Here is an 11207-nt window from a genome sequence, read left to right on the forward strand (position 1 = left end):
AAGCCAATGGTGAAAGTAATATCATTGATCTTATTGCTAGTGAGGGTTTAACTCCTTGAGATTACACCCTGATCAAAATATAATGTCACCATGCAATCTTATTTTAACTTAAATTTCCTGACCAATATGAACTAGCAATAATGAGAAAAAGGCAATGAATGCTTTTCCTAGTCATTTTGATACATATTTTTCATGCAGTAATTGTTTCAAACTTTGTGACAACAATTTAATTAAGGTGCTACAATGCATCCATGTATAGATAAAAGTGGAATCCACGTAGGTGTAAGTTCAGGGTTTCAGCCCTGCTTTGACTTCTCCTTGGGGTTTAGGGCTGAGTTTCTCCGTTGTTATCAAAAACAGAAATTGTTGAGTGCAGGCTTGAATTTTCTCCAAGGCAGAATTTCAAAAGGTGAATTTTCTTTGACTTTTTGAAACTCTAAAATGTCAAGTTTGTGTAGGAATTGACTAAAAATGATCATAAATCAAATATGTTAAAATGATCAATGATGACATATGGATCAAATATTAACGACATTTTGATATTTATTTGATGATATAACAATGAAATATCAAGACAAACTAATTATTTCAACAATTGAGAGTTTTAAAAAATAATATGAGTTCAAGTTTTGTAGGTGGCCATGGCGACGAGCTTAATGTCTGAGTCGTGTGTGCAGGGAATAAGGAAGATATAGATGATCATGCTCATGCGGACAAATGTATAGTGATGATGGAAATCAGTTAGTGAAAAAAACAGAGTGGTTCCTTGATGTGCCGGCTGCAGGAAATCCCAACATTCCGGGTGGGATTAATGCGGCGGTGGGTTTGGAGGAGAGGGAAAAAGGTTTGGTTTTAATTTTGGAGGGAAGGGATCATACAGTTATAGTTATGGTACTCTGGAAAACCTGCCAATAATGCAATTAATTTTGGGAAGCCTGACTGTGTTGGAAAAGGTGGAGGGGCTGGTGGTGGTGGAAGCCACCGTAAGAATAAAAAAGAGAAGAAGAGCCATCAAGTCGGTGGCGATAGGGGAGGTGGAATTGGGGGAGGTATTGGTAAAGGAATTGGTGGTGGAGGTCGGAGCTGGAGGAGGAATAGGAAAGGGCCATAATTAAGAGTAATACTACATTTATCATCTAATTATTTCATCATGTGTATCATCTCTCTAACAGAGATAGGTCCCGCCAAAGCATATGGATCCCATCTCTATTAGAGAGAGATGATATTAATGATGATACAACTAGATAGTAAAAGTAGCATTTTTGCATAATTAAAGATGACAGACGTATTGGCAAAGGAAGGGAAGTCAGTGTCGGCATTGGAAAAGGTAGGGGTACTAGTGGCAGCATAAACAAAGGTGGTGGCATTGGCAAATGAGGGGATGTTGGTGACGATGTTGGTGCTGGTGGGGGCAATGGAAAGGGAGGGGCAACAAAATTTGCATCTAAAAGTCTTTATTAGAGGCAAATATCTTGAAAACCGCCCCTAATAAAAAGGAGCAGCGGAAAATATATTCACCTCTAAAAGAGGCGTTGCTATTGTTATTAGGGGTGAATGGTGTCAAATTTCTGCACTTATTAGTTTTATCTCCCATGTTGAAAAATCTTATTGAAAAATATTCCACTAAAATCTTTCAACCATTTAAGGCAAATGATTCCGCCCCAAATACTTTCAATATAATAATAAAAAAAAAAAAAAAAAATATATATATATATATATATATATATATATATATATGCACACACATAATCAATAAAAATTATTTATTTGGTTGATAAATAATTTCTTTTGAATAATTCCCTGTTCTCATCTGTTACAAAACCCAACACAACTCTTCATCTTCTCCAGAAAAATAAACCTTTTCTTCAATCCCTTGTTCTTAACCTCTGATGAAGTTGTCTAGAATAAGTCTCGAAACCGTTTCTTCTCTTAACTTCCATGCACGACGAACGATTTCAACTTGCGTTCTTTCTCAATTAGCAACTGTAAATATAGCGAAGAACAACTATTAGACTAAATCATAACCGCAATTATAAAACAAATAGAACAATAATAAAACTTCAATACCACATACGGTTAAATCTACAAGCAAAATCTATAAGTACAAAAAAAAAAAAAAAATCCACAAACAAAATCCATTAGAAAGTACGTACATCTACAATAAAATTTCTTGTGACGGACTTTAAACATATCGACTCAGGAATATATAACCAACTGCACTTCAACCTCTTCCATCCTCAAATTAACCTGCATAACAGAAAGTTTAGAGGAGAAATAACCTTGAATGAAACTATAAAGAACGAGTTTTGCTCTCCGTTGAATTAATGCAAACCTTTCTTTCGATATTTCCTTCACTTTCTCCCCGGGGGGGGGGGGGGGGTGGGGAATACACAGTGCAGGAGAGGTGGAAGGAGGAGGGACGGCAGAGGGAGGAAGAAGGGAAAAAAGGCAATCTGGTGATAGAGATCATGCGGCGCAGGAAGAAGAGATATGGAGTAATAGGGTTTAGAGTAATTAATTATTTATATATTAACATAATTTTTAAATGAATATATTTTTCGTCTGAGTCTAAAACAATTTAAAAATTGTTACGGGCAATTTAATTGCCAAAAACTTGTTGATTTTGGCAAAAATTTGACGCCTCCAAAATTTCATCTCCCGCTTAAATTAAAAAAATCGTTAGGGAAAATTAATTCCGCCCCTATTATTGCTAATATTAATAGAGGTCCTTGTTTGGGCTTGTCCTGTATCTTATGTTTGTTTTGTTGTGTAGGGTTTTGTGCTCTGTTTAGGTTTAGACTTTTTTAGCACAAATTGTATCTTCTTTTCATTAATGAAGCCTTATTTTCGACCCAAAAAAGAAAAAAAAAACCTTAGTAGAGGCTAAATCATATTTTCGCCCCTAATGATAATTAATAGAGGCAAATTCTTATATCTGACTCTAATATTTTGCCCCTAATAGTCACTTTTCCTGTAGTGATTCTATTCTGCCCTTACATTAACTATTGGCTTGAAGGACTCCTGCATCAATCTGTAATATTGCTTCCAAAATTAATATAATCATAAATTACCTACCTTCTCATTTGTATATGTATATCGTCCGAGGGATCATAAAATATATATCCATGTCGTATAAGTTAATGGAGCTGCCTATTGCCATGTACGGCTTTTTATCGGGAAGAAAAGCCAATGGTAAAAGTAATATCATTGATCTTATTGCTAGTGAGGGTTCAACTCCTTGAGATTACACCCTGATCAAAATATAACGTTACCATGCAATCTTATTTTAGCTTAAATTCCCTTGACCAACATGAACTAGCAATAATGAGAATGACACGTCCGATCCTGATATTCTTCAAACATTAGGGTAGGCACGTGTTGACTGACACCCGAATGTGACAAAGTCATATTAGGATGCATGAGAACTAGAAACAATTAACCGACATAACTACACCTTGTAAATTTAATTATAATGAATATGCAATTATGGAACATGTTCAAAACATACAACTAATTCAAGACACTAAAAAGGAATAATATAAAATTGAATGAACAAAGAGATAGGTCCTACATTGAGAGAATTCGTAGATGCCGATACGGGAGTGCTTTGACGCCGGGATTGTACGCCTCGAATCTAAGTCTTGAGGGGGCGCAAAACAAAACATGAGTGGACCAAGTTGATATATAAGTACTACTAAAACAATTAATCTTTAACGTACTAACCCCCATGTTTAGAAAACTCATATAACATAATAAGTAATAGGTTTTTTCGAAAACCCAAACATGCCATAAAACCTTTCATAAAACATATATCGTATATAGGTTGCTTAGTAGTAATAGCACAAGGCATATAATATATATATATATATATATATATAAATATAAACATATATCTTCATTCGCTCGAAGGCACAACATCTCCAGGCCGAAGCCAATATAAATATCTTCCGACCGAAGCCATCTACAAACGCTCGATCGAAGCCAATATAAATATCTTCCGCCCATAGGCACCAACCAAATGCCTGGCCAAAGCCAATCTTATATCTCCCGACCATAAGCACCAACCAAACGCCCGGTCGAAGCCAATCTTATATCTCCCGCTAGTTGGCACCAACCAAACGATCGCAATCGACTCGCAGCCCCCTACATTACCCGACCGAAGCCATATAAAGATATCATTCGCCCGTAAGCAGTATCGTTCGAATAATTACTAAATAAGTACATAAACATAAACATAATATTTCTAATATATATATATGTCTCAATCGGAGCTCAATAACTAAAACGCCATATTGTAAAACCACATTCATAAGTCAGTATACAGTCATCAATCATATATACCATGAAGAACGTAAAGTCAATAAAGCATGATAATTCATAAAGCGTGAAACTAATTTACTCATAAATGTTTCATAAAACGTAGCCATTAAATCATGATTTTCATATACGCATTTCTAATAGTAAAATATACATTTTAGAAGGGGTCCACTCACCTTACACCATTGGCGAAGAGTCGTGCAAACATAGGTGGATGGAAACACCACCAACAAACGCACCTAAGCACATAAAGGTACCAATTAATAAAACTATACTAAAATGGTTGAATTTCGGGAAACGAACGTTATAAACGGATTCAGGACGTCGAAAAACATAAAGGGGGACTGCATATACCCCCACGAGGTGGCGGCCCCGACTGCCATGTGCCATCGTACACGCCGCCACGCACCATTTTGGGTTACCAGAAAGTTAGCTGGAAAAGTCGTCGATGTTGGCAACAGAGCACAGTACCTCCGATGGAAGAGCGTGTGCTCCACGCGCCGGCCAAGGTAGACACCCACGCAGGTCCACGCGCTGGCCAAGTTCTGGGTTTGTTAGGTTGGGCTAGTTCTAATTGGGTTCTGGGCTTGGGTTGTTAGGATTAGGCTGAGCCAAATAGGCTGAAAGCCTAGGTTGGGTTTGGTTCAGTGGGTTACACAAATGGTTTTGGGCCTGACAGCCCGTCCTAAGGGTTTGGGCCAAGTAGTGACCTGGGTTGGGTTCCATGGGTATTTTAGGTTAATTGGTTAATGGGCTTGGGTTATCGGGTCGAGTCGACCCAATTCTCAAACTGGATTCACGAAATCCCAAGTTTCGATCAACCTGGATTCTCAACCTTAGTATACAATCTACTTACCCAAATGAAGACCAACAAGTGTAGTTTAGGATTATACCTTTCGTTTCCCAGTAGTGGCCGGAGTTGGCTGGAAATCGGGTCGAAAGCTGTCGGACTCGTCGAAATCTGGGAAAGGTTTTCTCGGGGTGTTTTCTGCAACTACCGAGTGAAACAACTTAAAATCTACTTTACTCCAACCTTAAAATGTAACTAATAGGTTCAAGGACTTATCTATGTCGAGGGTTTGCCGGAGAAGGAACTGCACAGTGGCGCATCCACGGTGCACGCGATGCGGGTGTCTTTTTGTTCTAGGTTTTGTGGAACAAGCAGGGAAGGGAGAGAACGATGGTGGTGCATGCGTGTGTCCAGTTCGAAGGGAGAGGGAAGTTGCAGATGAAATGGGGCTTGGGGGCTAAAGGAAAAAGGGAAAGAAAATGAGAGGACTGGGAGGTTCTAGGAGAAACACGGGAATATAAAAGAGAAATAAGAGGGAAAGTGAGCCGGGAGAGGGGACCAAATTTTCAAGGTGGCCCCACGTGGCACACTAATTAAAGCCCAAAAGTACCATTTTAAAATAAACATCTCAACTTTAGTGAAATTACAAAATTACCTTTCCGTTTCAAAAATTCTGGGATGGGTTGTTACAATCTACTCCCGTTAAGAAAATTTCGTCCCAAAATTTGAAATAACGTACTATACATAAAAACTCGAATATAGGAAATGATATATGTATAGAAAGGAAATCAAATCAGAATGGTTGCACAAAAGAGGATATGCCACACTGTCGTGAGTGGGTTTCCAAATCCTCTTTCATGCCTCCAAGCTCTTACTTTCTTCCCAATCAGTATAAAAGTAGAAACATACTTTATAAAGATATAAAGTCGAAATTGCATAATAACGTATGGTAAAAAATATGTATGCTTAATACGATAACGTCAAAATAGATAAGTACTAACATAGAGGTCGAAAAACTGGTACTGTAATTAAAACTGAAAGTGGAAAAGATTCAACTGAACATTTGTAACATAAAAAACATAAATATATTACTATGTGTGTCGCCCAATCATACATAACGTCACGTACTTCGAGAACATGTGTCTCTTTGGGACGCGACCCAACAATAACTAAACAGTGACAACTATTGTAGACGGGTATACATGTCCACTTACTTGACGAACCCAATGAATAAGCCAATGACATCACAGTCGGCCGCTCGCTATACTGACAACACATTGTTGTCTCGATAAGGAAGTAGTAATTTCCTAAGGGTGTAAACATACCAATTTGTCCAATCCTAAGTCAACAACAACACAAGCACATAGTTTCTCAAATCATAAAATCAAATATCTGAAAACCAATTCGCAGAACTCCACTGTCCAACCAGCGCTGTCAATAGAATCTATCATACCAATTATCAAATAGTGTCATACATAAACTGAAAATAAAACTATCGTCGTAACTACTCCAAAAGAGATCAGTGCAAAATCTAATCATTCAGAAACCACAAATCAAAAGAACGCAACACGTCTTTCAAGATCTAAATAGTTTGTTCAAGACTGTCCAACAGTTTGCAAATAAAAATACGATACGGGACAAACAACTTAGTACTCAAGACATTCACAAGAACTTCACAAAACCTAGAAGTGAAACGCGCATCACGATGAGGTACAAAAGTGATGATATACTAAGATCTAAAACAATGTAATTCACAAAGCCTACGCAAGCTGATTCATTGAAAAATTCTCTCGGATTTAGCAAACAATTATGCCGAAAAGGCTAAGTGAACACACGAGAATTTAAGGGTCAAACAAATCCATCAAAGCTAGGAAACAAGATAAACGAAGTGAATGCGTAGCTTTGATGCAGGAATACGAGTAAGTACCTAACTTGATTTTATGGTGGTAAGTCGGGATGGTTGAGTGTGGGCTCGACTCGGTGGTAGTCTAAAGTAATCTGATAGACAGGAACTTAAACTTTTCTCCATTCTAACTTTCATAAAACTTATTCCAATAATAAACTCAGGGAATGATAATCTCAAGGATATTAAATCATCGGTAGTAATGATTCACTCGATAAGATGTTATGGGTGATTGAATGACTAGTGGTCCCGGTTAAAACTTTCAGATTTGAGTGGTCCTCCTGAATAGTCTATCTGCTATAGAAAAGATACGAAGTGTCGTAGGGTAAGCGTGAACCCAAAGTTAACTATAACGCTTTATAGCAGCAGGAGGTGAAATTGAGATCAAGGTCCAAATTGATGATAATCGAGACGTCATTCTAACGAAGTCTAGGATGAAGAATTCTACCAATTGGTCAAAAGTATAGTCATCGCGGATTGGTAGATAATACGATGAGTGAGTTGATCAACAAATACCGAAACATCATCATAGTCCCCATGTATACAAGGTGGTTTGTACCGGAAATCTATGGTGACATTCGCCCATTTTCATTTGCATCCCTAGTGGGTCCCCGACAACCCAAGAATGACAATCATGAGAAATTCTAACTAAGAGCATCAATTACGATAGTTGGCTGACCATGATGGTACTCAAAGATGCAATTAACTCACCGATAAGTTTCATCCACCTCATTTGTCACCAACTCAACAATTTCTGTGTGAAGACACACTACAACTTCTTTGGTCAAAAGGATGCAACATTTCTCACTGTAGAGAAAACATTACCAGATTTTACATCAAGAAAGATCGTTATCAACTCTAGTTTAAAGATACTATGATTCACATCTTGCAATTCTAATCGTTAAGAGGCACACACGTGACTTGATTCTGTTGCATTAGTGTGCAACCAAACATTTAATAATACACCACCGCATAATTTGAAAAGTGTAAGACCTACGATTAGTTGAGACAATACCCCGTTGTCAGAAACTTCATTCACCGTCAACATCACAACAAGATTAACTGGTTTCTTAGCCAAAAAAGAAATAGGTCTAAGCTCAAGGAATAGTTAAGAACTGCTGATAGAATTTGACAAGACCAAAGACATTTCGTATTCCACAACACCTTGTGAGGATTTTCAATTTCCAATGGTCGTAACCCCTTTTGGAAATTGATGAGAATAATGTCAGCTACCAAAGAAACTCCCAAGAAAAGTATCTACTTTAAACAAAACAACGTTCGAAGAATTTGACGTACAACTAATGGTCGATGTTTAATGAACCTAACATTGTGGTTGGATTAAGCAAGGAGGTTATCGATAGAACAATCGCCAAGAATTGTTCTAAAGATCCGCATTAATTTCCTCAGCGGGAATGAGTCAGAGGACATTGATTTGATCTCACCAAAATAACACTTACTACACTTCGCAACATCTAGCGCTTACTCGCTCTCTCCAACATGAACTTCGAATGTTTCGAGCAATTTCCATATAAATGTGACTTCGCCTCTCATTCCCAGGGAACGCATGTCGTAAAGTGACATCATCGATTCAGATCTTCCAAACTCAAACCATTTAGATTTTTCCGTTTCACCATACTCGTATGTAGATAAGACTCTGCCAACAATTCCTAAGGAACACATGTTGCAGAGTAACATCATCATTTCGAGTCTCCAGTTGGTCTTAACCAACTCATACCGTTAAAAACTTTCTGTTTCCAAACACTCATAAGTAGATCTGACTCTTCTCGCAATTCCTAAGGAACACATGTTGCAGAGTGGCATTGCCATCTTGGATCTTCAGCTGGTCTTACCCAGACTTTCTCTTACTGAGATTTATAATTCAATTCACTTTAATGTAAAAACCAACTCTGCCCGCAATTCTTAAGGAATGCATGTTGCAGAGTATCGATCCGATGTCGGAAGTCATCCAACAATCCATCACGTCACCGCTGAGGCACAATCCCGACACAAAATTTCTTATTCTTCAATAGGATGTGACTAATCATGCAGATTGAGGGTTGCACAACCGTGCCGAATGACAACAAATCTGGAAGTTGTGACATCTAAATGATGTCATAACCGACACACTACTACAATAACAGAAGATCCTAAGTATGCTCTGAACAAAGCACTCTCTGATACCAAATTGACACGCCCGACCCTGATATTATCCAAACACCAGGGTAGACACGTGCTGGCCGACGAAGGTGACGAAGCTATATTATGATGCATGAGAACTAGAAACAATGAACCAATAGAATTAAAACTTGTAAATTTAATTATAATGAATATGCAATTATGGACCGAGATGACTTGAACATGCTGATGCGGGAGTGCCTTGACGCGGAGATTGTACACCTCAAATCTAAGTCCTGAGGGGATGCAAAACAAAACATGAGTAGACCAAGTTGATATATAAGTAATACTAAAATAGCTAATCTTTAATGTACTAACCCCCAGGTTTATAAAACTTGTATATCATAGTAAGTAATAGGTTTTTCTGAAAACCCTAACATGCCATAAAACCTTTCATAAAACATAAATCGTATATAGGTTGCTCATTAGTTGTAGCATAAGGCATATATATAAACATATATCTTCATTCGCCCGAAGGCTCTTCTCCCGGCCGAAGCCAATAAAAATATCTTCTAGCCGAAGCCATCTACAAACGCCTAGTCGAAGCCAATATAAATATCTTCCGCTCGTAGGCACCAACCAAATTCCCGGCCGAAGCCCATATAAATATCAATCGACCCATACACCCCTACATCACCTAACCGAAGCCATATAAAGCTATCATTCGACCTGTAGGCCCCTACATCACTCGACCGAAGCCATATAAAGATATCATTCGCTTGTAGGTAATATCGTTCGAATAACTATTAAATAAGTACATAAACATAAACATAATATTTCTAATATATATATCTCAATTGGAGCTCAGTAACTAAAACGTCATATCGTAAAACCACGTTCATAAGTAGGTATATAGTCATCAATCATATATACCACGAAGAATGTAAAGTCGATAAAGCATGAAACTAATTTACTCATAAACGTTTCATAAAACGTAGCCATTAAATCATGCTTTTCATGTATACATTTCTAATAGTAAAATATGCATTTTAGAAGGGGTCCACTGACCTTACACCGTTGGCGAAGAGCCATGCAAACAATGGTGGATGGAAACGCCACTAACAAATGCACCTAAGCACATAAACGTACCAATTAATAAAACTATACTAAAATGGTTAAATTTCCAGAAACAGAAGTCATAAATGGATTCAGAACGTCGAAAAACATAATAGGGGACCTTGGGTACCCCAACACGCCGCCACGGGGTGGTGGCCTTGATGGCCACACATTACCACACTCCATTTTGGGTCGTCGGAAAGTTGGCCGAAGAATTACCAGCATCACCGTGGATGGAGGTGGAGCACAGTACCTCAAATGGAAGCGCGTATGGTCTACACGTCGACCAAGGCATACGTCCACACGCAGACGCATGCGCTGGCCAGGTTCTGGGTTTGTTGGGTTGGGCTAATTCCAATTGGGTTTTGGGCTTGGGTTGTTAAGATTGGGCTAAGCCAAATGGGCCGAATGCCTAGGTTGGGCTTGGTTTAGAGGGTCACACAAATAATTTTGGGCCTGACAGCTCGGCCCAAGGGTTTGGGCCAAATAGTGAACTGGGTTGGGTTCTATGGGTATTTCGGTTTGATGGGTTAATGGTTTTGGGACCCGACCCGGTTCTCAAACCGGATTCATGAATAAGCAAGCCGGAGCTTCCTAAGCTCTGATCAACCTCGATTCTTAACCTTAGCATACAATCTACCTACCAAAATGAAGACCAATAAGTGTAGTTTAGGATTATACCTTTCATTTCCCCAATAGTGGCTGGAGTTGGCTGGAAATCAGCTTGAAAACCGTCGGACTTGTCGGAATCTGGGGAAGGTTTTCTCAGGGTGTTTTATGCAACTAATGAGTTGAACAACTTAAAATTTACTTTACTGTAACCCCAAAATGTAACCCAAAAGGTTCAAAGACTTACCTATGTCGAGGGTTCGCCGGAGAAGGAACTACACAGTGGCGAAGCCATGGTGCACGCGATACGGTGTCCTTTCATTCCAGGTTTTGTGGAACACGCAGGTAGGGGATAGA

The sequence above is a fragment of the Pyrus communis genome, chromosome 1, assembly GCF_963583255.1.
Source record: "Pyrus communis chromosome 1, drPyrComm1.1, whole genome shotgun sequence".
NCBI classification, from domain to species: domain Eukaryota; kingdom Viridiplantae; phylum Streptophyta; class Magnoliopsida; order Rosales; family Rosaceae; genus Pyrus; species Pyrus communis.